The sequence below is a fragment of the Heptranchias perlo genome, chromosome 9 (assembly GCF_035084215.1).
Source record: "Heptranchias perlo isolate sHepPer1 chromosome 9, sHepPer1.hap1, whole genome shotgun sequence".
In the NCBI taxonomy this organism is placed as follows: domain Eukaryota; kingdom Metazoa; phylum Chordata; class Chondrichthyes; order Hexanchiformes; family Hexanchidae; genus Heptranchias; species Heptranchias perlo.
Genome location: NC_090333.1, coordinates 53460466 through 53487930, shown reverse-complemented (window position 1 = coordinate 53487930; position 27465 = coordinate 53460466). Strand labels below are relative to the sequence as shown.

Genomic DNA, 27465 nt, shown 5'->3' with positions numbered 1-27465 from the left:
ACAATGAATGGGAGGACCCTAGGCAAGACAGAGGATCAGAGGGATCTTGGTGTGCAAGTTCACAGATCCCTGAAGGCGGCGGAACAGGTAGATAAGGTGGTAAAGAAGGCATATGGGATACTTGCCTTTATTAGCCGAGGCATAGAATATAAGAGCAAGGAGGTTATGATGGAGCTGTATAAAACACTGGTTAGGCCACAGCTGGAGTACTGTGTGCAGTTCTGGTCGCCACACTACAGGAAGGATGTGATCGCTTTGGAGAGGGTGCAGAGGAGATTCACCAGGATGTTACCACGGCTGGAGCGCTTCAGCTATGAAGAGAGACAGGGAAGATTGGGTTTGTTTTCCTTGGAGCAGAGGAGGCTGAGGGGGGACATGATTGAGGTGTACAAAATTATGAGGGGCACAGATAGGATGGATACTAAGGAGCTTTTTCCCTTCATTGAGGGTTCTATAACAAGGGGACATAGATTCAAGGTAAAAGGCGGGAGGTTTAGAGGGGATTTGAGAAAGAACTTTTTCACCCAGAGGGTGGTTGGAGTCTGGAACTCACTGTCTGAAAGGGTTGTGGAGGCAGGAACCCTCACAACATTCAAGAAGCATTTGGATGAGCACTTGAAATGCCATAGCATACAAGGCTACGGACCAAATGCTGGAATATGGGATTAGAGTAGACAGGGCTGATGGCCGGCGCGGACACGATGGGCCGAAGGGCCTCTATCCATGCTGTATAACTCTATGACTCTATGACAACCTATTGGGATTTATACCAAAATGCTGTCTTCATATGCTTGCTCCTGAGCAACAATTTCGATCATGATTGTCAAATACAATCAAACTAAGTCAAGTGGGAATCTGGCAAGGACTAACACTGCAGAAAGTAAAGGCAAAATATTGCGTAATAGGAAATGAAATGAATTGGCACAGGAATTACAGAAATAGGGCAGTGCTGTGTAAACCACTTCCACTTGCATTAGAAAAGTTTATCACAATCCCAGTGAAAACCTTGGAAAGAAAGAAATCTCAGAACTGAAGTGAAATTTTCTGCAGTGGACATGCATGGTATATGTACAGAAACATGGCTTCAAACTAATGTAGTCAAAATTTGTACAACACAAATATATAAATTTGTGTTTGATCAAGCTTTACAAAGAATGGGACAAGTACCAGTGGTGCAAAGATAGGAAACAGCATTTAATCTATATATTATTCCATACATTTTCAGAGAAGGTGCTAATTACCCTTAACTATTGAATACTCAATATAATCTTAAATAATTATTAAGTATCAATTTGGCAGAATTGAGAGCATTTTTTCCTCCACGTCAGAAGATTGTAGGTTCCACTCCCACCCCTAAGACTTGGGAGCTCCTAACCTGGACTGACAGTTCAACTACAACATGCATATGTGCAGCGCATTTAATGTAGTAAAGCCTCCCAAGGTTCTTCACAGGACCGTTATCAAAAAAAATGAATACCAAGCCACATAAGGAGATATTAGGATAGGTGACCAAAAGCTTGGTAAAGAGGTCCTAAGGAGCATCTTAAAAGGAGGAAAGAGAGGTAGAGAGACAAAGAGGTTTCGGGGAGAGAGATCCAGACCTTAGGGCCTGGGCAGCTGAAGGCACGGCTGCCAATGGTGGAGAGATTAAAATCGGGGATGTACAAGAGGCCAGTATCGGAGGAGCACAGGGATCTCGGAGGGTTTTAGGGCTGGAGGAGGTAACAGAGATAGGGAGGGGGCGAGGTCATGGAGGGATTTGAAAAAAGGATGAGAATTTTAAAATAGAGGCGTTGCCAAATCAGGAGCCAATGTAGGTCAGCGAGCACAGGGGTGATGGGAGAACGGGATTTGGTGCGAGTTAGGATACAGGCAGCAGAGTTTTGGATTAGCTCAAACTTATGGAGGGTGTAAGATGGGAGGCTGGTCAGGAGGGTATTGGAAAACTCTACATTGGCTCCTGGTCCAGAGGCCCTCGATTTTAAAATTCTCATCCTTGTTTTCAAATCCCTCTATGGCCTCGCCCCTCTCTATCTCTGTAATCTCTTCCAGCCCTACAACCCTCCAAGATCTCTGAGCTCCTCCAATTCCTGTCTCTTGCGCATCTCTGATTTTAATCGATCCACCAGTGTCGGCCGTGCCTTCAGATGCCCTGGTCCTAAGTTCCGGATTTCCCTCTCTGAAACTCTCTCCTCCTTTAAGATGCTTCTTAAAACCTACCTCTTTGACCAAGCTTTTGAGCACCTATTCTAATATCTCCTTATGTAGCTCAGTGTTAAATTTTGTCAGATAATGCTCCTATGAAGCACCTTGGGACATTTTACTACATTAAAGGCGCTATATAAATGCAAGTTGTTGTTATTATTGTTGTTGTAGTCAAGTCTAGTGCTAACAAAGGCATGGATGAGGGTTTCAGCAGCAGATGAACTGAGGCAGGAGCGGAGATGGGAGATGTTACGGAGGTGGAAGTAAGTGATCTTGGGGATGGAGCGGATATGGGGTCTGAAGCTCATCTCAAGGTCAAATAGGGCGCCAAGGTTGCGAATGGCCTGGTCCAACCTCAGACAGTGGCCAGGGAGAGGGATGGAGTCGGTGGCTAGGGACTTTGTGGCAGGGATCTAAGACAATGGCTTCGGTCTTCCCGATATTTAGTTGGAGGAAATTTCTGCTCATCCAATACTGAATTTCGGACAAGCAGTGTGACAAATGAGAGACAGTGGAGGTGGTGGTGAGGCAGAGCTGGGTGTCGTCATTGTACATGTAGAACCTGACATTGTGTTTTCGGATGATGTCGCTGATGGACAGCATGTAAATGAAAACTAGGAGGGGGTCAAGGATAGATCCTTGGGGGACTCCATGTGAAGGAATTTGGGGACAAGGGGTATCTACTTTTAATAATCATTTGAAAACCTTTTACAACAAACTTTTAACATTTTTAAATAATCATTTGAAAATACTTTGCCGTAAGCGAAATGCTGATAATACCAGCCAGCTAAATCATGGATGATTGATTTCATCAAGTGGACATACCTTTGACAAGTAATTGATAAACCCTACACAATGGGACACAAATAAGCACACGATGAAAACAGCAGATATAGTCAAGAGGGCCTACCTTAGAGCATTCCTTGCTAACCCCACACAATGGGACACATAAGCACATGATGAAGACAGCAGATATAGTCAAGAGGGCCTACCTTAGAGCATTCCTTGCTAACCCTACACAATGGGACACAAATAAGCACACGATGAAGACAGCAGATATAGTCAAAAGGGCCTACCTTAGAGCATTCCTTGCTAACCCTACACAAAAAGCTGAAAACAGCAGCTGGCTCAAGGGCACCTCCCTTTAACCAATACTTGAAATAACTCTTTACAATGAACATGGGCTGAAGAAAAACTGTGGTCAGCTAAAATGTAACTAGTTTTGATTAATATTAATAAGTAAGAATTGAAACCAAGTTAATCAACAAGAGCCTTGTCAACAAGAATGCTCACAGCCAAGATGAATTAATCGAAAAAAATGGTATAAATTCTGAGAGCTCAGCTCAAGTTTTTTAGATTCGCTTCGAAGGGCTGAAGCGTCTCTCAACTATCAGAGTAAGGTTACTCTATAGTCTTCTACTACTTGGGGATTTAAGGTAAAAGCTACCATGAAAATTGATGGATATCCTGTCTAAATGCTTTTAAGAATTATAATTTCTACCTTTTTAAGAAACTGTTAATGTTGCGATTGACCGGTCTCACCAGCTGTAGATTGCAAATTGTTTCATCAATAAACCTCTGTATAGTTTTTATATTATTTCGCATAGTCTTCTGTATCACTAACTCGTGAACCCCATCTCCGTACACTCTTTTGGTGAAGAGGTACATTACTGAGACGAACCCCCCGGACCCTCACAATATCCAGGATATTACAATCTGGCTGGAACTTGCTAAAAACACTCTCTGGAGAACAGTAATATTCTTGGGTGATCCCTTTCCCTTGGGAAGAGATGGACCAGACCTTCGGACCCTTTCAGTGTCTTTAGGATTTGGCTACCTCGACTTTAGGTTGAGAGTGAACGCCTGAGAAGTACGCCTGATCTGGGATAGTCCCAAATGCGCTAGGATTGTAAAATCACCACATCCATGGTGCAAGAGCAAGAAAAAAAGCTATTGCAGGTGATTATTCTCTGGCTCTGACTGGATAGATAAGAATGGAACCAGGCGAGGGCAGTCCCACCCAGCTGACGACAGAGGAGAGGCATTGGAGGAGGATGGTGTGGTCAACCGTGTCAAAGGCTGCAGGCAGGTCGAGAAGGATGAGGAGGGATAGTTTATCATGGTCACGGTCGCATAGGATGTCATTTGTGACTTTGATAAGGGCCGTTTCAGTACTGTGGCAAGGACAGAAACCTGATTGGAGGGATTCAAACATGGAGTTGCGGGAAAGATGGGCATAGATTTGGGAGGCAACAACATGTTCAAGGACTTTGGAGAAGAAAGGGAGGTTGGAGATGGGGCTGTAGTTTGCATAGACAGAGGGATCAAGGGTGGGTTTTTAAGAGGAGGGGGTGATGAAAGTAGATTTGAAGGGGAGGAGGAGAGTACCTGAGGAGAGGGAACTGTTAACATGGGGCCAGGAAGGGAAGCTGGGTGGTCAGCAGATTGGTGGGAATAGGATCAAGGGAGCAGGATGTGGGTCTCATGGTCAAGATGAGCTCGGAGAGAAACTAGAGAAAGATGAGAGTTCAGGGCTAGGGCAGGAGGGGAACCGTAGGGGAAGTTTGGCTTGGTGGGCTAGGGGAAGGGAGGGAAGCGGCAGAGGCAGCTGAATGGGTGGTCTCAATCTTAGTGACAAAGAAGTCCAAGAGCTCCTCGCACTTGTTGTTGAAGGTGAGGGTGGAGGGGACAGGGGAGAGGGGTTTAAGAAGACAGTTTTTAGTAAAGAGAAGCCAGGGGTTATCTTTGCATTCCAGGATGATCCTGGAATAATGAGCAGTTTTGGCAGAGGAGAGCAGGACCCAATAGTTCTTTATGTGGTTCAGCCAGATCTGGCTAAATGAGTTGTCCACCATAAACGTTCAAGTCTGCATGCCTTGGACTTAAGGGAGTGGAGATGAAGGCTACACCAGGGAGAATGACCAGGGTGAGAGAGAGTAATCGTTTTAATGGGGACAAGGGCTTCAAAGTTGGAGGTGAGGGTGTGATTGAGCAGATCGGTAGCTGTAGAAATGTCATGGTGAATGGAGGGCCAAAGGCTAGACAGTTGGCAATATGCCGTTGTAAGTGACTTGGCAAGGGGTTGGAGGCGGGGTGGGGGGGGGGGGGTGCGGGGAGAGAGAATTAGTTTTTTCCAGGGGCAGACACAGAAGGAAGTGGGGTTGGGAGGGGGAAGCGGGATGTGGGTGGAGAGGGGTACAAGGAAGTGATCAGAGATGGCCTTATTCATGATTGACATGTTGGGAGTAAGGAAGCCACGTGAAATGGCAAGGTCGAGGGAGTGGCCATGAATATGGATAGGGAAGTTTATATGGAGAGAGAGATTAAGGGAGGATAGGAGGGCAGTGAACTCAGAGGAGAGAGAGCATGATGAGTTGAGATGGAGATTGAAATCCCCGAGGATGAGAAGTCGCTCGGTGCAGAGGCTGATGGAGGAAAGCAGTGAAGATATCTCCATGAGAAACTTGGTGTGGTGTTTGGGTGGGCGGTAGAGAACGAGGATTTTGAAGGAGAGGCAAGAGGGGTGGAACAAGGTGAGATGATCAAAGGAGGAGAAGGTGCCAGAGGAATAGGGGGACAGACCAAGGTGTGATTTGGTGATAAGAGCCACACAACCACCGTAGCGGTCTGGGCGGGGCAAGTGGTGGAAGATGTAGCCAGGTGGAGAGGCTTCATTAAGGGGGAAAATGTCATTGCCTGTCAGCCAAGTTTCCGTCAAGACTGTGATGTTGATGCAATCATCCACAATAAGCTCATGGATGGCAAGGGCCTTGTTCACAAGTGAATGGACATTCTGGAGGGAGATGCGGAGTGAGGCAGTGATAGCTGATCCACTGGCAGAGCCCACGGGGTCAGCGCTGGGAGAGGTGAATGGGACGGGAAGAAGATTGGCAAAATTAGCCCCAAGTGGGTCATGCTGGGAGGGAAGGTCCGTGAGAGAGTAGGATGGGGCAGTTGAGGTTGCTGCTCGTAAGGAGACAGTGACGAGTGTATCGATGGGCCCTTCGGAGGATGCCAAGAGAAGCACAGAGGGAAGCTGCAGGCTTATCTAAGACGGAGTCAAGCCTGGGTCAGCGGCAGGAGAGCAGGAAGGTTGAGGAGTGGTAAAGGGTTGTGGTAGGAAGGAGACATGATGTCAGGAAAGAAGGGTCTAGGAGAGGTGAAGAGAAGTGAAGAAAAAAAGCACAAAAGGGAAATAGAAGCAATGGGCTTGGGTCCGGAGCAGCGGCCAAAGTGCACACAAGAAATGGACCCAGGGAAACTCAAGTTACATAGGCGTGATTACATAGCAAGGTTAGGATAGTTCAGTGTAATACTGAGGCAGTGCTGCATTGTCAAGGTGCCGCCTATCCGATGAGACATTAAACCAAGACCCTAACGGCCTGTTTAGAGGCATCTCAAAGATTGCATTATTTGAAGAGAAGCAGTGAGTTCTCTCAGTGTCCTGGTTAGCATTCCGCCCTCAACCAATATTTTTAAAGAAACTAATGAACTGGTCGTTCATCACATTTGCTATTTGTGGAATCTTGCGAACTGGCTGCCACATTTCAAAAGTAATTAATTGGATGTGAAATGCTTTGGGGTGTCCAGAGGACATAATAAGGTGCTATATAATTGCAAGCTCTTTCTTTCTTTAGTATTAATGGGAATCATAAAACTTACAATTAATTGGGAAGGTAGAAGATTGTTGTTTGGCACGTACAGGGCTCAAAAATGCATACTTCAATACTTCCTCTGTTAGTGAAGCCGTGAGAAACAAGACAATAAAAATATCCAGATTTGAATCCAGTTCTTTCCAAAACATACCAGATAGGCATCTAGCTACAAGATAATGTGGGGAAAATAGGAAAGCTCTTTGAGAAACGGATCTATCGACATAAAGCCCTCGATTGCATTGGGAGAAAAAAACCAGGAACCTTGAATAGGTTGAGAAGTCAGATGAATGGAACTGTAAAGGTTCGTTAAAAAATAGAGCAGTTCAAAGAGAAATGAAGATTATTTTGTGTAAAGTAGAATGTATTTGAGCAACAATTTATACTTGAAGATGTCACCTGTATAAACTGCAAGGGAACTGCCTCCCACGTACTTCAAAGAAATGCAGGACTACTGATCACATACTGATTCAGAACATGTTCTACCAATATTAGGTATCCCTGTTTCAGTGCCTTCTTCTGTATAGTTGTTGAGTGCGGGTTTAAATCTCAGGAGGAATCAGTCTACCTTTCGTTCCTCCAAGAGGATAAAATAAGTAAAATAAGATTTGGGGAGAAGGTGAGAGACTGCGCAGTCCTTGGCACATAGAACGTTTGTCTTCTGACACTCAGGCTGTCCAGCAATGGAAATGAGGAGGTGCACTGCACTCAATTGACATTCATACCTAACAGAGTACCAGCTTCTGTGGGCCTTCTCTCGATCTGGTGTCAGTTTTCAAAGATTATCATTGAGTCAGAAGAATGAATTCTTTCTGTACTATTTTAATTATTAAATGATAGATTATCTGCTGTGAGATTATTCACTCCCTGGCACCATAATCTAAAGAGGGCCTTTAGGATCCTCATTTTGTGCATATCAATGATTTGGATATAGGGCTAGAGGGAGTAGATTCCATATCTGCAGACAATACTAAAATAGGAGGCCTGATGTGGAGATGCCGGTGATGGACTGGGGTGGACAAATGTAAGGACTTGCACAACATCAGGTTATAGTCCAACAGTTTTATTTTAAATCACAAGCTTTCGGAGCTTACCTCCTTCGTCAGGTGTTGTGCAAGTCTTTAAAATAGGAGGCACAGTAAATAATTCTGAGGGCCTAAGGAAGCTAAAAAGGGATATTGATAAGATGGTGGAATGGGCAAAAAAGTAGCAGATAGATAGAATTAATCGTCAGTAAACATAAGTTAGTACATTATAGTTAACAATAAAGCAATTCTTATACTTTGAACGGGGGATGGGTTGGGTGATATGGATGAGCAGAGGGATTTGGGAGTTCAGTTTCACCACTCATTGAAAGCAGCACCCGAAGTGGATAAGACCATAAAAATAGCTAATAGAATAGTGCGTTCTATGGCAAGAGGTATAGCATATAAAAGTCGAGATGTAATTGGTGAATTTATATAAAACCTTAGTAAGATCACAGTTGGAATACTGTGTGCAATTTTGGACTCTGCATTATAGGAAGAAAGTTGAGGCAATAGAGAGGGTACTAGCATGCTGCCTTGTCTGAGGCAATACAAATACAAAGAAAGACTTAAAAAATTTGAACTGTATTTATTAGAACAGAGGACATTAAGTGGTGGTTTACTAGAGGTATTTAAAATTATGAAGCAATGGAAGAGTAGATAGAAAGAGACGGTTTCCAGTGATTGTGAGGCCTAGAACAATAGGACATAGATACAACGAACGAACGAACGAGCATTTATATAGCGCCTTTCACGACCTCAGGACATCCCAAAGCGCTTTACAGCCAATGAAGTACTTTTGAAGTGTAGTCACTGTTGCAATGTTGGAAAATGCAGCAGCCAATTTGCGCACAGCAAGGTCCCACAAACAGCAATGTGATAATGACCAGATAATCTGTTTTTAGTGATGTTGGTTGAGGGATAAATTTTGGCCCAGGACATCAGGGAGAACTCCCCTGCTCCTCTTCAAATAGTGACATGGGATCTTTTACATCCACTTGAGAAGGCAGACAGGACCTCGGTTTAACATCTCATCTGAAAGACGGCACCTCCGACAGTGCAGCACTCCCCCAGTACTGCACTGAAGTGTCAGCCTAGCAGTTGTGCTCAAGTCTCTGGAACAGGACTTGAACCAATGACCTTTCAGAGGTGAGAGTGCTACTAGTCAAGGCTGACACATGACAAATTAAATATAATTTGTTTCATGCTCAAACTCTAATAATAAAGAAAATAAAAACATGGAAAAATAAAAGGTAAAAGATATAGGACAGAGAGTAGGAGAATCATTTTTACACAAAGGGTTGTCAGGCTGTGGAATACAATATCGGAGTTAGTGATTGAAGCGGAGACCATGTCAAATTTTAAGAATAGGTTAGCTAGGCAATTAAAGGAAAGGGGCATCAAGGGATATAGGAACAGGTTGGGTACATGAGATTAGGGCTACTGCTCATGTGGAGGATAAACACCAACACGGACTGGTTGGGCTGAATGGCCTGTTTTCGGGTTGTAATCCTATGTGTGCCTCAAACTGGATTTCCAGAGTCCAAACAACAAGGTTATTCCTTCCACCAATAATGCGCAATCTGTCACATCACAGACTCTGGAGACGGAATTTTAACAACCGGGCAGGAAGTCGGTGGGATGTGTGGGCCATCTGCCTGAGAGTTTCTGTGGGAGGCCCTGCCGACTGATACGGGTTTGAAGAGGCAGCTGGTGGTCCAGAGGTGGCCACCGACACTCAGATAAGTTGTGGGTGGGAAGGTGGGGCAGCAGAGGCCCAGACTTCCCTGATCGGGTCCAGAGGAGGACTCCTGCTGCTCCTGGCCCCACAAAGATAAGTTTAAAACTTGCCTTTTTGAGCCTCTGCTTCTTCACTGACTGGTTTCACTGAGCAGGGCTCCCGAGGCAGGCGCCCCACTTAGTAGGCCGCTTAAATACCACTGGGGTCCAATGTACGTCACAGGGCCACAATTAGCATATATTAATGAGGCTCCCGCCTGAGTCAGGCAGGCACCTCTGCCACCTGCAAAAACAGTAGGGTTAAACCTGCTGTGGGGCGAGAATAGAGCAAATAGAGCTGCTCAATTTGAACTCCCAATCTGCTGATGGAGGGAGTTGATATTCCCCCTTCGAGCTTCTTTAATTGCCTGAGGGAGATGAGAAACCACAAGGGTAAGTTCAAAGATGACGAAAGTCATGTGAAATTTTTCACAGACCCTCTAAAGGTAATCTGGACAATACGGGTGTATCACCCACATTATTCAATCAAAAGAATTATGCTCCACAAATTATATTTCCACAGTGCATCTGGTTCCTGGGACCATTCTATTTCGTACACTATCTGACCATCTACTATAACTTTTCATATAAATTAGTGGATCTCTCATGGCGTCACTTACAGTTTATTATGAATCAAACTCTGAACTTTTCCTACTGCTGGTCAGTCAGTGTGTCACCATCAGGAGTGAAACTAAAGTTTAGACTAAGATGGCCAAATATTTTTTGTTTACTTCCCAGTAACACACAATGTTACATAATAAGTTAATCTTCTGAAACACTGTTTACTTCACTGTTAAGCGGGTGTCAACCTTGGCTCAGTGGTAAGACTCTCGCCTCTGAGTCAGAAGGTCATGGATTCAAGCCTGTAAGTAGTTTTCTCAGGCGTACCGAAAACAGACCTCTTACTATAAGTTCTGGAACGATAGTGATTATAAGGACAGGTCAGACTTGGACACACGTTTTCGGGCTCAACCGATTAACAATAACACTAGTAAACAGTACAAACCGTACAACCGTGCTAAATTACCACGGCCTAATTAGAGAAACACCCCCCCCCCCCCGTGAAATAAACTAACACAGGACCCCCCCCCAGCACTAAAACCCTCTAAGGCTTGGCTGGGACTTACAAACACCCCCTCACACAGCTAAGTGGTCCTGTGGATATGTAGGCACAGGCAGTATGCTCACCCCGATTGCCCATTGTTGCTTGCAGCCTCTTCCTGCACGTCTCGCTCCTGGTTCCGTACCGCCGACGCAGTATCCAAGTTCCAGTTTGAGTCGAGGTCCGTTGATGAGGGATGAAGAGCAGCATTCAGCTTCTGGCGGTGTTCCGTTGAATCGAGCCGAACCCCACTCAGGAGACTCGCTGTAGATTGATGCCGAGGAGCAGAGAGAAGAGACCAGAGAGCACAGCCCAGCAGATCCTAGACTGATCGATGTATTGTAAACAATTTTACAACACCAATTTATAGTCCAGCAATTTTATTTTAAATTCACAAGCTTTTGGAGGCTTCCTCCTTCCTCAGGTGAACGATGTGGAAATCCTTCATCACTCACCTGATGAAGGAGGTAAGCTCCGAAAGCTTGTGATTTTCAAATAAAACTGTTGGACTATAACCTGGTGTTGTAAGATTCCTTACATTTGTCCACCCCAGTCCATCACCGGCATCTCCGCATCCTTTTATGACATTAGGTTCAAAGGGGGCAGACACAGGAACTGCTCCCCAGGAAATTCTGGTGCTGCCCAAACAGAGTGGAGGCCCACTGTAACCAGGTCCCACCTCAAAATCCACTCTGCCCACCCAATTGCATCTTGAATCTGTTTTAAACATCATGAATTTTGTGGGCCTGTGTGTCCCTTCACATAACTGTCTCACTGCTGGTTTCCTTCTAATTCTTTGTCTCCTCTCTGTCTTAATGTTTATTTTGCAGATTCCCTCTTTTCCTCACTTTCTTTCTGTTATAATTATTGTTACAGCCTAATATTAGTTCAGTATAACTGTGGACTTTGTTTAGTTACGAATTAAAAGGAACAAATGTTTTTTAAAAAAATCAAACATAGAATCGTAGAATGAAACAGCACTGAAGGTGCCGTTCAGCCCATTGTGCCCGTGCCGGCTCTTTGAAAGAGCTATCCAATTAGTCCCACTCCCCTGCTCTTTCCCCATAGCCTTGTAAATTTTTCTCTTCAAGTATTTACCCAATTTCCTTTAAAAGATACTCTTGAATCTGCTTCCACCACCCTTTCTTTCCAGATCATAACAACTCGCAGTGTAAACATTTTTTTCCTCATGTCACCTCTGGTTCTTTTGCCGATCACCTTAAATCTGTGTCCTCTGGTTATCGATCCTTCTGCCACTGGAAACAGTTTCTCCTTATTTACTCTATCAAAACTGTTCATGATTTTGAACACCTCTATCAAATCTCCTCTTAACCTTCTCTGCTCTAGGGAAAATAACCCCAGCTTCTCCAGTCCCTCCACATAACTGAAGTCCCTGATCCCTGGCACCATTCTAGTAAATCTCTCGTGAACCCTCTTTAAGGCCTTGACATCCTTCCTAAAGTGTGGTGCTCAGAATTAAACACAATGCTCCAGCTGGGGCCTAAGCAGTGTTTTATAGAAGTTTAGGATAACTTCCTTGCTTTTGTACTCTATGCCTCTATTTATGAAGTCAAGGATCCCATATGCCCTTTTAACAGCCTTCTCAACTTGTCCTGCCATCTTCAGAGATTTGTGTACATAGACCCCCAGGGTCTCTCTGTTCCTGCACCCCCTTGCATCTTTCAGTTTATATTGCCTCTCCTCATTCTTCCTACCAAAATGCATCACTTCAAACTTCTCTGCGTTAAATTTCATCTGCCATGTGTCTACCCATTTCACCAGTCTATGTTCTCCTGAAGTCTGTTACTATCCTCCTCATTGTTTACTACGTTTGAGTTTCATGTCATCTACAAACTTTGAAATTATGCCCTGTATACCAAAGTCCAGGTCATTAATATATATCAAAACATTGGATTTTGAATAATGCACAATAGACAAATCACACTTCTAATATTTTAGTCATGCTGCCCTCACAATGTGGCTCTCTAATTAAGTCAGAAATCTTACCATTGACAAGGTTTAAGCCAATTTGAACCTATAATTAAATATGTCCCCTTTAAACAGTGTGCTGGGACCAGGCCAGGCTTGGAAAGAACAAGGAGGCCGAGGCAAGGATATAAAATATACAGTATTAAGATAAGGGTACAAGTCACAATTGACATCTTGATTCTTGCACCTTCAGAAGGTCATTGAATACCCTTTCCTGATGTCCAGTGTCAAACACATCCATATTTATCCATAGGACAAAATCAATCACACTCAACCAGATATTCATCATTATAATGGGCACTGCATTGATTGCTTTTACTGTAAATTTATTCCATGTAGCTAATATTCTGTAGGGGGAGAGTTTCTTCCAATTTCTAGTCTCACTTCAGGCTTGTCAATTTTACAACAATGGGGATAATTTTAACCCCCAAGAACGGGTGGGTTGAGGGCGGGTGGACAGTAAAAATAGTTGATTTTTGAAGCAAGACTGCATCCTGGCTCCAATGTGCCCACTTTCGGATTTAAACCAGGCATGTTTAGATGCACGCACGCAACAGGGACCTGCAAGTCCCATTCCCACTTAAAGCCAACAGGCCGATACATAAAGGGTCAATGTACCTCATTACGATAGTTGAGGCACTTAGTTTTTTGGATATTAGAAATGTCAAACAAATTTAGCCTTATCTGTTTGGGTTTCCCATCGCTTCTGATTAACACAAGGCGAGAAGGGCCGGATTCTTGAGGTGAGTGTCATTATTGCACTGCTGTGGGCCAGGAGGAGCAGGCGTGCTTCATCCAGGCCCAACAAGCTCACCTGGCATGATTGGACCCCCGCGATCGGCTGACCACCGCCCCCCCCCCCACCAATACTCGACACCCGCCCCCCCCCCCCCGCCGATCTTCTCCAAGACCCACCTGATGTCATCCACGTCCCCTCACCTCCCTCCCCCCTCTCTGATTCATAGGAACATAAGAACATAGGAACAGGAGTAGGCCATTCAGCCCCTTGTGCCTGCTCCGCCATTTGATAAGATCATGGCTGATCTGTGATCTAGCTCCATGTACCTGCCTTTGGCCCATATCCCTTTAATACTTTTGGTTGCCAAAAAGCTAACTATCTCAGATTTAAATTTAGCAATTGAGCTAGTATCACCCTTTTTGTGTAGAAATGTTTTCTAATCTCACTCCGGACAGGCAGCCATCCTGTCAATCTGGCTTCCTGCCACATGGGAAACCCAGAAGCTCAAATACTTACCTTCAATTGAGTTGTGATCACGGAATGCAACACACTCGTTTGGCTTCCGGGTTCCCCACGCGAATATCTACCAACAAGTTGGGTTCCCAGCTCCGAGCTAAAATCATGCCCAATGTCTCTGTACAAGTCTGGAAGGAGTCCAAACATTTCTGGTGCATAATTTGTCTTTACTTCTCCAGTTTGAATACAGATGTGACAGTAATCATCTATATATATATATATATGTATATGAAGTATATTAAATCTTCCTGTACTAATGGTGCAAAAAGTGTGGCTCTGGGCTGCATTATTCACTTCCTCCAGATATAATACACTCTGATTTTCAAACGTATATATTTGAAATCACACATTGCTTCATGTAACCCTCAAGAGTTTGAAATAACAAAGCTAGCAGTCCATAGGAAGCTTTTACTGCATATGGGAAACTCGTAGTTCCTTGATTTGCATTACACAAATATCAGAAGCAATTACATGCGATGTAAGGGGTGTTTTGATAGAATAGAATGCATCAGGCCCTTTGGCGATTTGGGGTGGCTTACATGTAAATTCAAGCTTTTCCACAGAGATAGCACTGCTAACATCCGATTTTTAAAAATAAATGTGTAAACAAGCAATGCAATGTAGGCATGGCATTTGAATTATTCAACGTAGGTTATCAAGAAGAGAAAGAGCATCTTGACATTATCACTGTTCAGTGACATTTCATTCTCCAGCCGTATGAAGTCGATAGACTGGAGCATTACAAACAGGAAGAGTGCGGGAGTGTCAGCACTTTCTTTACAGACTGGTGCTTGCACCATTATGTACCAGGGATATCTTATTTGTTACACCGAGACTCGCCCCCTCTAGTCTCGGTTAACCAGGCTGTTGGAATTCCCTACATAAGCAAAGCATTTTGCTGCATGGAAAGGGGAAAATGCTACAACTTTGTAAAATAAATTAGAATATACAATGTAAAGCAAGAGGGCACTTACAATATTCTTCACATCAACTAAATAAATTATTGCTCTTAAAACTTATTTTGGAGCTAAAACAACACTGAATTCATTAGTTTTCTTCCTATTCCAACAGAACTGTGCACCAGTATAGATAAAACAGGGCAAACATTTGTCCACTTTTAAAGATAGAGCACAACCAAACACTGTCAGCAAAGGACAGTGAACATAATGTCAGCCAGGAATAAATAAAGTTAGTTTTTCATTCTGTAGCTGTAGAATAGCTCTGTGAGTAGACATAGCAGTCATTTTAAGTGACCCCTCCTGGAGAGCAGTGGGCGGATTATTGGAAAATCTCCCGAGTTGCTCATAGCAGTGTCCGTTATATCAATCCTGGAGAGTCCAGGCCGAATCGAGGAGGGTTAGCAACTTTACAGAGGTGAAGGGGCATTAAATAATGCTGCCTGCCTCATTCTAAAGATATGAGCACATCTGGCACTCTCGTTTTCTCTGAAACTCGAGCACTGCTGGATATACACAGGCATCCAAATCTGTGCACGTGCAGTGCTGCTCCAAATCTCAAGGTGCAATTGTGCGACTAGCTTTATTCAGCTACACACACACCCACGTTCAATTTGGTTACTGAGATGAGTCATGGCCCGAGAGGTGGGTAGGTAGGTCATACAGCACGGATAGAGGCCCTTCGGCCCAGGTGGTGTTGGACTAAACCATTAACTAGGTAAATATAGTTTCATTTGTGTTGTGTCAGCTCCATCAGAAATAATGAAACCTTGAAAGCATTAGTTTGTTACCCAGTGCAATCGTATCTTTGGAATGTTTAGCTGGAGCCACATAGGCATGAGCCAAAAGCATATTAACCCCAATGCAATCTTCCATGGACACACAAAAAAAACAAGTCATTGAACGCTATAATCCTGTTCAAGTTATGAAAGAGAGAGAGTGTGTGTGTGTGTGTGTGTGTGTGTAAATTATATGGAGGTATGAAAGTAAAGACAGAATGTATGGCTTTAAAATGAGGATCAAGTTAAATCTGCACGCTCTGATCCAATTATCCTCCACGCTCTAACCTCACCTCTAAAGAAGACGACACTGGGTCTGGACTCCTCATCCGCCTTGGTATGGGGGATCCACACACACACTGGTTGATCTCCCGTCGTGTTGTGTGTGGTAAGTTGGAGAATATCGTCTCTCTCTTACCTTGTCTTCATGTTATGCTTTCTCTCTCCGTCTCTTGTGTTCTTATTCTTTCTCCCTGACTCTTCTTGTTGCTTCATTCACAGTCTTCTTCTGCTCCTTGGCAGCTTGACACCCTGAGATGGGGAAGGGTTAGAGACAAATGTTGTCATAGTATCATAGTAGGTACAGCACAGGAGGAGGTCATTCGGCCCATCATGCCTCTGCCGGCTCTTTGAAGGAGCTATCCAATTAGTCGCATTCCCTTGCTCTTTCCCCATAGTCCTGTAAATTTTTTCTCTTCAAGTATTTATCTAATTCCCTTTTGAAAGTTACTATTGAATCTGCTTCCACCACCCTTTCAGGCAGTGCATTCCAGACCATTACAACTTGCTGCTTAAAAAAACGTTTCCTCATGTCGCCTCTGACTCTTTTGCCGATCAACTTAAATCTATGTTCTCTGGTTACCGACACTTCTGCCACTGGAAACAGTTTCTCCTTTACTCTGGCCGGTAATTGCTGGGTTTATCCCTCTCCCCTTTTTTGAACAGGAGTGTAACATTTGCAATCCTCCAGTCCTCTGACACCATCCCAATATCTAAGGAGGATGGGAAGATTGTGGCTATCCACGTCTCTCTGGAAAATACTTTCTGCAGTAAGTTTGAATTTGAAACAGTCAAGGAAGCAGAGAACTCTCTTTTCCTAAAGTTAGGAAAATCAAAATAAGGAAACGGCACATTTGTTGAATAATTATTTTGTGTCAGTCTTCACAGTAGAGGAAGAGGATAATATACCTGACATTCCAGAGAAATTAATAATGAATCAAGAACTGGAACTCACTAAAGTTAACGTAAGCAAGAAAACAGTATTAGAAAAAGTAATGACACTAAAGACTGACAAATCCCCAGGACCTGATGGTTTCTATCCCAGAGTATTAAAGGAAGTAGGTAAGGAAATTGCAGAGGCTTTAGCCATAATCTTCCAAAGCTCTCTTGATTCAGGAATTATCCGTTTAGATTGAAAAGTTGCAAATGTAATTCCATTATCTAAGAAAGGTGAGAGAGAGAAACCAGGAAATTATTGACCTGTTAGTCTAACGTCTGTAGTGGGGAAATGATTGAAATCTATAATTAAGAACAGTGTGACTAAGCACTTAAGAGAAATTTCAGCTGATTAGAAAAAGCCAACATGGATTTGTAAAGGGTAGGTCATGTCTGACAAACCTAATTGAACATTTTGAGGAAGTAACTAAAGTGGTAGACGAAATGTATATTTATATGGACTTCCAGAAGGCATTCGATAAGGTTCCACATAAAAGACTGTTAGCTAAAATTAAAGCTCATGGAATTGAAGGCAAATTATTGAACTGGTTAGGAGACTGGTTAGGCGGTAGAAGACAAGAGAGTCGGGATAATGGATATGTACTTGAATTGGAAGGAAATGACTAATGGTGTCACTCAAGGATCTGTGATAGCGTCTTAACTATTCACTATATTTATCAAAGATTTAGATAACACAATAGAGAACCATATATCCAAGTTTGCTGATGAAACAGAGATTGGTGGCATCGTAAGTATTGTGAACAGGAGCATAATCTATCAATGTCCCTTTATAATTTTAAGTGAGTGGGGAAAACTATGGCAGATGGATTTCAACGCAGGTAAATGTGAGGTCATTCATTTTCAACCAAAAAAGGATAGATCCAAGTATTTTTTAAATGGTGAAAAGCTAGGAATAGTGGAGGTCCAAAGAGAGTTAAGGGTTCATGTACACAGATCACTAAAATGTAGTGGTCAGGTACAAAAAATAATCAGAAAGATTAATGGAATGTTAGCCTTTATATTTAGAGGGCTGGAATAGAAAGGGGAGGAAGTTTTGCTACAGCTATACAAAACCTTGGTTAGACCATGCCTGGAGAACTGTGTACAGTTCTGGGCATCACACCTTGGAAAGGATATACTGACCTTGGAAAGAGTGCAGAGCAGATTCACCAGAATGTTACCAGGGCTCCAAGGGTTAAATTATGAGGAGAGATTAAATAAACTAGGCTTGTATTCCCTGGAATATAAAAGATTAAGGGGTGATTTGTTTGAAGTTTTTTGGATTTTGAAGGAATTGATAAGGTAGAGAGAGAAATTGTCTCCACTGGTGGGAGAGTCTAGGACAAGGGGACATAACCTTAAAACCAGAGCCAGGCCATTCAGGAGAGAAGTTAGGAAATACTTCTTCACACAAAGGGTGGTGGAAATGTGGAACTCTCTCCCACAAAAAATAGGAGATGCTAGAATCATTGGACATGATTTTAGCCTGGAGAAACATGTAGTTTAGGGGCGGGGGACAGTAACAATTGCAAAAATCTAAAACCCGCCCATTTCCGGTTTTCACAGGGGCGGGAAACTAACCTGCTCTCAGGAGGCTGGTCGGACATCAAAAGGCTACTGGCCTCCATTTTCAAAGCTTTTTGATTTTAACCTCTGGGGGACGGGATTCCCGGGCCTTCTACTTCACGCCACATGAAAGGAGGCTAGAAGGCCCGAAACTGCAGGTAAGTGCCATCATAGCACAGCAACAAGCCTACCTGCAGCAACGCCCCATCCCCACGATATCCAATCTCCCCCCACGATCTCCGACACTTAGCTGGTCACTTCCGGGTTTCCTGGCAGGAATTCCACCCCCCCCCCCCCCCACCCCCCACCTCCCGGCCCCGGCTAAAATCATGCCCATAGAATCATAGAAATTTACGGCACCGGAGGAGGCCATTTGGCCCATCGTGACTGTGTCACCCGAAAAAGAGCTATCCAGCCCCTGGTCCGTAGCCTTGTAGGTTACGGCACTTCAAGTGCATATCCAAGTACTTCTTAAATGGGATGAGGGTTTCTGCCTCTACCACTCCAAGCTCCATCTGTTCTCTGTTCCTCTACACCTCTCAGTATCCTCCCATTTATTGTGTATTCCCTTGCCTTGTTTGCCCTCCCAAATGCATTACCTCACTCTTCTCCAGTTTGAATTCCATTTGCCACTTTTCTGCCCACCTGACCAGTCCATTGGTATCTTGCTGTAGTCTACAGCTTTCCTCCTCATCATCAACCACATGGCCAACTTTTGTATCATCTGCAAACTTCTTAATCATGCCCCCTATGTTTAAGTCTAAATGATTGATAAATACCACAAAAATCAAGGACCTAGTAGTGAGCCCTGCGGAACCCCACTTGAAACAGCCTTCCAGTCACAAAAAGACGACCAGCTCAATTAATAATTTTAAATCTGAGATTGATAGATTTTTGCTAGCCAAAGGTATTAAGGGATATGGAGCCAAGGCAGGTATATGGAGTTAGATCACAGATTAGCCATGATCTCACTGAATGGCGGAACAGGCTCGAGGGGCTGAATGGCCTACTCCTGTTCCTATATTCCAATGTAGTGCCAGTCCATTCATCATTTATGATTTGTAAAGTGAAGTTAGACCCATATCAAGGGCTAAATTTGCATAATTTATTATTTTTGATATTATAAGGAGTGATAGAAAATAGGTAAACCTTGCTAGGAAAATAATAATCTGTTCAATCATACATATCGTGTTAATAAACCAGATTTGTTGTCTCACTAGAGTGCTCATCGGTCCACCGACTGAAAGATAGGAGAAACATACATGGGGAATGTATGAGATTACAATATTCAGTACACGCAACAAGGAGTATTACTGTTCATAGAATCATAGAAAGTTATGACACAGATGAAGGCCATTCGGCCCATCTTGTTCGTGCCGGCCGAAGAAAGAGCTATACAGCTTAGTCCCACTTTCCAGCACTTGGTCCGTAGCCTTGTAGGTTACAGCACTTCAAGTGCACATCCAAGTACTTTTTAAAATGAGTTGAGGGTTTCTGCCTCTACCATCCTTTCAAGCATGAGTTCCAGACCCCCATTACCCTCTGGGTGAAAAAGTTTCTCCTCAGCTCCCCTCTAATCCTTCTACCAATTACTTTAAATCTATGCCCCCTGGTCACTGACATCTCCGCTAAGGAAAATAGGTCCTCCCCATCCACTCTATCTAGGCCCCTCATAATTTTATATACGTCAATTAAATCTCCCCTCAGCCTCCTTTGTTCCAAAGAAAACAACCCCATCCTATCCAATCTTTTCTCATAGCTAAAATTCTCCAGTCCTGGCAACATTCTTGAAAATCTCCTCTGTACCCTGTCTAGTGCAATCACATCTTTCCTGTAACGTGGTGACCAGAACTGTACACAGTACTCTAGCTGTGGCCTAATTAGTGTTTTATACAGTTCTAGCATAACCTCTCTGCTCTTATATTCTATGCCTCGGCTACTAAAGGAAAGTATCCCATATCCCTTCTTAACCACCTTATCTACCTGTCCAACAACCTTCAGGGATCTGTGGACATGCTCTCCAAGGTGAGCCCTGCGGAACCCCACTGGAAACAGCTTTCCAGTCACAAAAACACCCATCAACCATTACCCTTTGCTTCCTGCCACTGAGCCAATTTTGGATCTAACTTGCCACTTTCCCTTAGATCCCATGGGCTTTTACTTTTTTGATCAGTCTGCCATGTGGGACCTTGTCAAAAGCCTCGCTAAAATTCATGTACACTACATCAAATTCACTACCCTCATCAACCCTCCTTATTACCTCCTCAAAAAATTCAATCAAGTTAGTCAGACATTACCTACCCTTAACAAATCCATGTTGACTGTCCTTGATTAACCCGTGCCTTTCGAAGTGATGATTTATGCTCAAAATTGATTCCAATAATTTGCCCACCGCCGAAGTTAGACTGACTGGCCTATAATTACTTGGTCTATCCCTTTCTCCCTTTTTAGCAACGGTACAATGTTGTCAGTCCTCCAATCCTCCTACACCACATCTGTAGCCAGTGAGGATTAGAAAATGATGGTCAGAGCCTCCATTATTTCCTCCCTTGCTTCTCTTAACAGCCTGGGATCCAGGCCTGGCGATTTATCTACTTTCAAAGGTGCTAAACCCCTCAATACTTCCTCTCTCACTATGTTTATCCCATCCAATATTTCACACTCCTCCTCCTTAACTACAATTTCTGCATCATCCCCTTCTTTTGTGAAGATGGACGCAAAGTATTCATTAAGAACTATACCAACATTTTCCGCCTCCACATATAGGTTACCTTTTTGGTTTCTAATAGGCTCTACTCTTTCCTTAGTTATTCTCTTGCTTTTTATGTATTTATAAAATATCTTTGGGTTTTACTTGATTTTACTTGCCAGTATTTTTTCATGCCTTCTCTTTGCTTTCCTAATTTCCTTTTTAATTTCACTCCTCCACTTTCTATACTCCTCTAGACTTTCTGAAGTATTGAGCTCTCGGTGTCTGACATAAGCTTCCCTCTTTGCCTTATCTTTACCCTGTCATGCAGGGGGCTCTAGATTTGGGAATCCCACCCTTTTTCTTTGTGGGAACATGTTTGTTCTGAACCCTCACTATCTCTCCCTTGAATGCCTCCCACTGCTCTGACACTAATTTACCTTCAAGTAGCTGTTTCTGGTCCTCTTTTGCTAAATCACATCTCAGCTTAGTAAAATTGGCCTTTCCCCAATTTTATTCCTGTTCTATCTTTGTCCTTTTCCATAACTATGCTAAATCTAACTGAATTATGATCAGTACCAACAAAATGCTCTTCCACTGATACTCCTTCCACCTGCCCAGCTTCATTCCCTAAAACTATGTCCAGAACTACCCCTCCTCTCGTTGGGCTTTTACTTTTTTGACCAATCTGCCATGTGGGCCTGTTACGGCCTTATGGCTCACACTATTGTATGACTGGATATTGGGCAGCAAAGGTAAACTCCTGACTGTAAGGAATCCAGGGTCCACACTCACATGAGTGCCCGCTGGAGCTGAACCCAAGAGAAAAGCTAGTGCAAATTTCTAACATTTAAAATGTGTTCTCTAGGTTTTCTTCAAATTATTTTTGACAAACAGCTGAGCAGAAACTGCTAGAAGCTAAAGAAAAATATTTCAGCTGAATAAATGGTACTGATCCATCCTGGGAAATTAGGTGCACTGCATATGCTCAGACTGCATAATCTACATCAGGCAAGAAACTATCAAATCCAATCACAGGCTTTTGGGAGAGGCTGAGAGCTTCAAGTAAAAACTTTAATCAAGGCATTTAAAGACAATTCAATGACAATACATTTAATCATGATATTGTGAATATATGATTTTTTAAATTTTTGAACTTCATTAGAAATTCCAGTTATGATAAAAAGAAAGTCAGTGATTTTATTTACAGAATCATTTTGAGTGATCTGTGGGAAAAGATAGATACAAGCACCCCATGAAGTGGTAGGCGAGGTATGTCATCACTTTGAATTCCATATTACAGTGTCACTTGGTGGCATCATAGTCATGGGTTACAGCTATGTGGACATGAGATTTTCCATTGGAAACACTGACAGGACTTTTGAATGGAATGCGCAACATATTACCACATCCATAAAAACCTGTTTAATTTATCTGTATGCTTATATTTGTGCCTGTGTCAATTTGTTACCGGTTCTTGCTTGATTTATTGTAGTGCTGGCATTAAAAAAAAACCTTTACTCATACAAATAATTTTGCAAATGCTCATCAATTGAGCACAATGATTATTGTTACAGCATATAATCACACCTCCTGACTCCCCAAAGCCTTTCCACCATCTACAAGGCACAAGTCAGGAGTGTGATGGAATACTCTCCACTTGCCTGGATGAGTGCAGCTCCAACAACACTCAAGAGGCTCGACACCATCCAGGACAAAGCAGCCTGCTTGATTGGTACCCCATCCACTACCCTAAACTTTCATTCCCTTCACCCACCGGCGCACTGTGGCTGCAGTGTGTACCATTCACAGGATGCACTGCAGCAACTCGCCAAGGCTTCTTCGACAGCACCTCCCAAACCCACGACCTCTACCACCTAGAGGGACAAGAGCAGCAGGCACGTGGGAACAACACTACCTGCACGTTCCCCTCCAAGTCACACACCATCCCGACTTGGAAATATATCGCTGTTCCTTCATCGTCGCTGGGTCAAAATCCTGGAACTTCCTTCCTAACAGCACTGTGGGAGAACCTTCACCATACGGACTGAAGGCGGCTCACCACCACCTTCTCAAGGGCAATTAGAGATGGGCAATAAATGCTGACCTCGCCAGCGACACCCACATCCCATGAACGAATAAAAAAAAAGTTCAGGCTTTTCCTAAAAGACTGTTTTATCATGTAAACAACTCAACAATCATTTCTATAAGCAGACCAGATCTCCTAGAAACTGCAACCTAGTTCTTTATTCTCTAATGCATTCAGGTCAGCACAGCATGGGTAAAATAATTAATCCAGATCAAAGTCAGTCATTTGCTGGAGCAATACATAGGATGCCCACCACATCTCCCATCATTTTAAATGGTGTAAAACATCACACCTCTAGAATACTTGGTAAAGGCTAAACTACTGTGCACATTAATTTAGAAATAAAATGATCTACAGGAGCAAAAACATAGGAAAGATACACTGCATATAACTGAGTTAACTGATTAAAGAGTTTGTAATTCTTCCAGTTTCTCCTGAAAAACTCCCATGAAGAAACAGGCCCCAAAATTCCTAGGGCCAGAGCCTGAAGAGGGCAGAAAGCTTGATTTCCATTCTGATTACACCAGGATTCTGCTCCTTTTAATCCGGTAGGGGGAAACTCGTTTAACCTACATCAAGGAAGTGCCCGGCTTCCGTGGGAAGTTCTGTGTAATCCATCTTCTGGTAGGCCCCATAGAACTTGCCCCTTTCATTATGGGCCTCGTAAAGGCTCCAAAATGCCAGAGGGGAGCATATAATCAATTTTGGTGGGAGTTGATGACCTACCAAAATCAGTCCAGCAGCTGTTTTGGGAGCTGCTGAGTTGGGCAACTCTGTGTCTAGGGAAGGCCTTCTTGGGCCCCCTGTCCTACATCACAATGGCATGGTGTTGCTCCGACTTTCCGTGTCTCCAATGGGGCAGGCACCGCTGATGCACCCTTACACAGACCAGCAGCCCACCCCGAGCATGTTAATGACCAGGGTTTGGGACAAGGTCTATGGCAGCAACAAGGGTAGGCAGTGGCTCTACTTCACCGCAATTGTACCATTGATGGGGACCCTCAGCAGATTTTTATAGTACGTGTATCAGTGTTGCTTATGGAGGTCCGTACATCCCACATGTGTAAAATGGCAAAGATGAACAAAAAAAGTTATAAGGATATTTTTCCTTAGAAGTTCTAGCAATCTCTTTCGGCAGTCAGCAAACAAAACATTAACCGTCTTCTCACCTTGTTAGACACAGTGTAATTGCCAGTTTCTCGGTCATGACAGTTTTTATTTTTAAAACATTAAACTAATTACAAATCACTTATTGTCTGAGAAATGCTTTATCTATTAACATTTTAATCAAGCCTTCTCCCTCTTCCCTCCAACCAAAGAGAACCCCCCAACTATTTGTAGACAACCCTGCCTCACCCACCATTTTGCACAATAAAATGGGCAGCTTCCATTTGCGTAAAGAATTTGAATAATCCAATAATCTCAATTGCATTAAGTAGTGTGGTGGTGGGTTTGCATAGTGCATTGGTGTCTCAAACTTCTGTGCCTCAAAATAGCAGGACACAAGCTTGTGTTAGTAATTTTCCACCATGGCACATTCACTATCTTGGCCAAGCTATTGGTGGGGGCAAAAACTGGGCACTACCTCACAGTGAAGGAGGGAAGCACAATCAGGCACCCTGAACAACGAATCAATGCTTTCCACACTGCCTCGTAACTGATTACCGAATGATACTGATAAAAGCATAGGAAGAGATTGGCCACTTGGCCAGGAACTGGTGGGTGGCATGCAGTCATCTAAAGTTGTGGTTTCCTTCTCTCTGCAACACGCTGTGGCAGGTAAGCATTTATATTTAGCTAATACATTACTGACTTAAACTCACCAAAATGTAATCAGATCACTTTGGGGCCACGTTGATCTGATAAAGTGTACACTTCATTGTATCATAGTAGGTACAGCACAGGAGGACGCCATTTAGCCCATTGTGCCTGTGCCACTTAGCAGAATTCCTCGCCAGCAATCTGACAGAGAGACATTTAAAAGACTTAGTCTATATAAGAGAACATTTCAGGATTGTTTCGTTGAAGGAGAGTTGAGCCATGTCCCAAACTAGGAAATTTATCATTTCTGGTGGACATAGACTGTCTGAAAGCTAACACTTAAATTCAGGATGAGGTTATATTCTTTAACTAATAATCAGCAAATTAAAAACAACTGTCTCACCACCTTTCCTCTAATTAGTTCTCCACTCTTGTTCATTTTATGTCCATTGCAATGGTCCAGTTGCATAATTAATATGTGCATGCTGTTAAGCAATAGCTCATTACCTTATATACCTTAAACTAGGGGCATAAAACCTGTGGTGCTGGGGTCATAAGCAGTTCCCAAGCCCTTGAAGCCCAGGGAAATCAGTCCTAATTATATTTCTATTTCGCTGAATTTTGCCCATCCCTAATTGCCCTTCAGAAGGTGGTGGTGAGCCGCCTTCTTGAACTGCTGCAGTCCATGTGGTTATGTCTTTTTGCAGCAGGATTGTGCAATTGAGTGGCTTGGTAGGCCATTTCAGAGGGCATTTAAGAATCAACCTCATTGTTGTGGGTCTGGAGTCACATATAGGCCAGACCGGGTAAGGACGGCAGGTTTCCTTCCCTAAAGGATATTCGTGAACCAGATGGGTTTTTACGACAATCCAGTAGTTTCATGGTCACCATTACTGATACTAACTTTTTATTCCAGATTTAATTTAGTTATTTTATTTAATTAACTGAATTTAAATTCTCCAGCTGGTCGGATTGGAACTCGTGTCTCCGGATTATTAGTCCAGGCCTCTGGATTACTAGTCCAGTAACATAACCACTATGCTACTGTACCATATAAAAAAAACTGTTCCTTGAATGTGAAGTTATTTACAGTAAGCCTACAAGTTTAATGTATGCTTTCCATTTGTTTATTTTTTCTGCTGTTTTTATTTATTTTATTTCCCTTTTTTGTCCAACAGAAGATGGTTTGCATCCAAGTTTTTTGGCCCTTTCATTTTTTAGTTTAGCATTGACAAATTGGGATCCCTATTGGAATCCATCTGTATTATGCTATTGGGAAGAAGAGGAGGAGGTGCAACAGAGGAATACCAGGCAGCTGAATTTGCACTATAGGAGGACTGCTGTTACCAACCCATCTGTAAACACAGGTAGAGGCGCACTTACCTAGAATTGCCCCAGGAATCCTGTGCATTGACTCTGATTCATCAAGGATGGGCAATGGCAAAGTTGTAATTTGGACTGTAACAAGCTCTGCCAGTGGCCATTAAGTTCACTTCAGCACTTACTCTTTGTACCTCATATTCCAGTGCTGTCCTATGGAAAGAGTGCGGTGGAGTGCTAAAAGTGGCATCTTTCTCGCATTGACCTCCCTCATGCATAACATCCACTTCATCAGCCACAAAACAGGGGGTCGGACGGTGGTCTGCTACATTACTTGCCTACAGGCTCAATTTTGTGCTTCCACATTGGGCTTCTTTTTGCATCATTTTTTTCTGGTGCTTATTTCCTCGTTATCCTTCAGCCTTGGCAAAAGCTGCCAATGGGTTGAAATGCATTTTGAGACTTCTCAAAGGCTATTAAGAATGTTTGCCCCTTCCCCCATTTCACTCACCTCCTTTTAAGATGCCATGCTCCATTAAATTTCACTTGAAGTGTAATTTTACAGTCCTCCAGTAGGCTAGTTCCATGAGCAAGGCCAAATCTGAACAGGGATCTACAGATAAATTTGCAAATCAGCTGACTGTGAAAAATTGTGTACAATCAGCAAACTGCACTTCTGGCTAGCCATTCTGGACTGAATCTCAATAGGATCAGGAAATCTACCTCAGAGTAACTGCGATGATCTGTTTGAACATCATATTAACAGCTGATGTACAAACACAGAGATACAGACACACCTGATGATTATATTAATGAGTTATTTTCAAGAACAAAAAATGATAGTGTATGGTTTAAAAAATACTTACAACTCATGTGAGCGACTCTTGACTATAAAAATGAACCAGCAAGAGACACTGGACAATATAAAGCATTCAGTCCTGGGGCTAGTGGGTTGGCAAGTGTGGTATTATTGAGTTTATCTTTCAGATAACCTACCCAGTACAGTTTTTTCTTTTCATTTAGTCCAGATCTGAATAAAGCTCTGTATATGTGATGTTCCACCCAGAAGAATCCACTCATTTA

At 43.1% G+C, this 27465-nt stretch overlaps 1 pseudogene; it reads right to left on the bottom strand.

Moving 5' to 3' along the window:
- Positions 1-764: 764 nt before the first annotated feature.
- The window catches only part of LOC137324901 (uncharacterized), an 81758-nt pseudogene continuing 55057 nt past the window's right edge, over positions 765-27465 (bottom strand).